Source organism: Nanorana parkeri, unplaced genomic scaffold, assembly GCF_000935625.1.
Source record: "Nanorana parkeri isolate BGI_ZX_2015 unplaced genomic scaffold, ASM93562v1 scaffold3532, whole genome shotgun sequence".
NCBI lineage: Eukaryota > Metazoa > Chordata > Amphibia > Anura > Dicroglossidae > Nanorana > Nanorana parkeri.
The window spans coordinates 28,974-30,880 of NW_017309800.1; the positions used below are offsets into that span (position 1 = coordinate 28,974).

The 1,907-nt window shown below is 55.1% G+C and overlaps 1 protein-coding gene across 1 annotated transcript in view; it reads right to left on the bottom strand.

Annotated features, from left to right (window-relative positions):
- HADHA (hydroxyacyl-CoA dehydrogenase/3-ketoacyl-CoA thiolase/enoyl-CoA hydratase (trifunctional protein), alpha subunit) overlaps positions 1–1,907 on the bottom strand; it is a 28,671-nt gene that overhangs the window by 13,932 nt on the left and 12,832 nt on the right. The gene's annotated exons all lie outside the window — the stretch shown is intronic.

Here is a 1,907-nt window from a genome sequence, read left to right on the forward strand (position 1 = left end):
CAACCACACTTGGACAGTTCTGATCGACAAAGATCCCTCTACACAACAGAACCCAGACATGAGGGGGGGGGGAGGATTCCTAATACAAATAAATGCCAAAGTCCCAGCATGCATTGCAAAATTAGATAAGGGCAGGTTGCATCACCTTGGACTTTGACAGCATTTACAGCGGTAGAACCTTGCCGGTGATACCAGCTGGAGGGCCGGAGTGTGGCTACCCCTGGTATAGAGTAACATACCGACGATCTCTTCAATGCATCCATAAAGGGTAACCTGCTGCATCGTTACAGATCGCCCATTCACTATTCCATGTATAGGAAATGGCCATTACACATTCTGCAGCACTTTACATTGGGGACCCCAAGCCCTTCTCATCACCAAAACCGACACACCTATTGTCCAGTAGTCTAGAGATGAGAAATGTTATGTGTCGGATGTACAAACGTCTCTCTTACCCTTTGTAGACCTGCTGCTGTCCTCTGCCCAGCCCTTCCACCGTCGTATCTTTCAGAATAGTGTTTAGACCTCTATCTACAGAGACCTGTGCAATCCCGGCTCCCATCAGACCAGCGCCCAGGATGGCCAAATTCCTGCAATAGGAGAGAAGGAGGTTAGGATACTTAGTGCTGTACAACGATTGTGCCAACTGAGGAGTACACCGACAATGCCAAGCACCCTGCTGGATATACAGACATCCACCAGAGCAGTGCGGTTCTCAACCTGCGTTACCTCAGGACCCACCACTTGTCCTTGGTCATTAAGTTGTGACCAGGGGCGTAACTAGAAATCTCAGGGCCCCATAGCAACATTTTCTATGGGGCCCTGTGATGTCTAGTTATACCCCTTGCAGAGCCCACCTGATATACCAAACAGCCCACCTGAGAGTGACCCTGCGGAGCCCACCACAGACTCTCTATGGTGGGCTCTGCAGGGTCTCAGGAGGGCTGCACACCTCTTACCTCTTCAGCACTGTCCACCTCCGTGGTCGCCGGGCCCCGCCTCCTCTTGTCCCCGGACCCCGCCTCCTCCACGGCAAACGCCGGGTCCAGCCTCTTCTGCAGAAGCAGCTGGCTGTCACAGCTCAGCAGCGGCTGTGGAGGAAGAACGCGCCCGCTGCGCACATCACTGACAGATTGTCGGCGATCTAACAGCGGCGCGTTCCTCTTCACAGCCGCCAGTCACAGCCAGCACCCTGATATGCCATAGCGACCTAGGCGGCTCGCGCGGCATCAGAGGGATGCCCTGGCCGGGCCCCATAGCGGCAACCTAGGTTGCTATGGCGATTGTTGCGACTTGGGTCACAACCAGTGGCGTACCGCACTGTGAAGCACGGCATTGCAGTACCGCACGATCCGGTGCATGCAAATGGCAAGGCACCTCCGGCACCAGAACCTGCGGTAGGTGCGATTGCATGGTACAGAGTGCTGAATCGCATGGGACTGTGCAATTAACGCACAGTACTAGTGTGAATGGGCCCTCAAAGACACTGACACACACACACACATATTTTATTTATTTAAGATCCCCAGTGTCCCTACCTTTTGACAACTGGAGTGGATCCTCAGCCTGGGGTCCAGTGTGGGTTGCTGTGCTGCGACGGTGCTCCATCCATACGTGCATTGGTTACAGCTCCCTCGCGTGTCCTGTAGAGGTGCCGGGAGCCAGAATGTGACGTCACTCCGGTCCAGACACCTCTACAGGACACGCGAGGGAGCTGTAACCAATGCACGTATGGATGCAGCTCCTACACAGCCATACCCCCAGCCCACCTCAAGCTGACACTCGGCGCCGGGCAGCATGCTTTGAATGGCTGCTCAGCACGAGAACTGACAGCGCTGCGCTGGGGGGGGGTCTGAGGAGCCTCTCACCTAGAAAAGTGGAAGGCACGCGGGGACCCACTAAACACG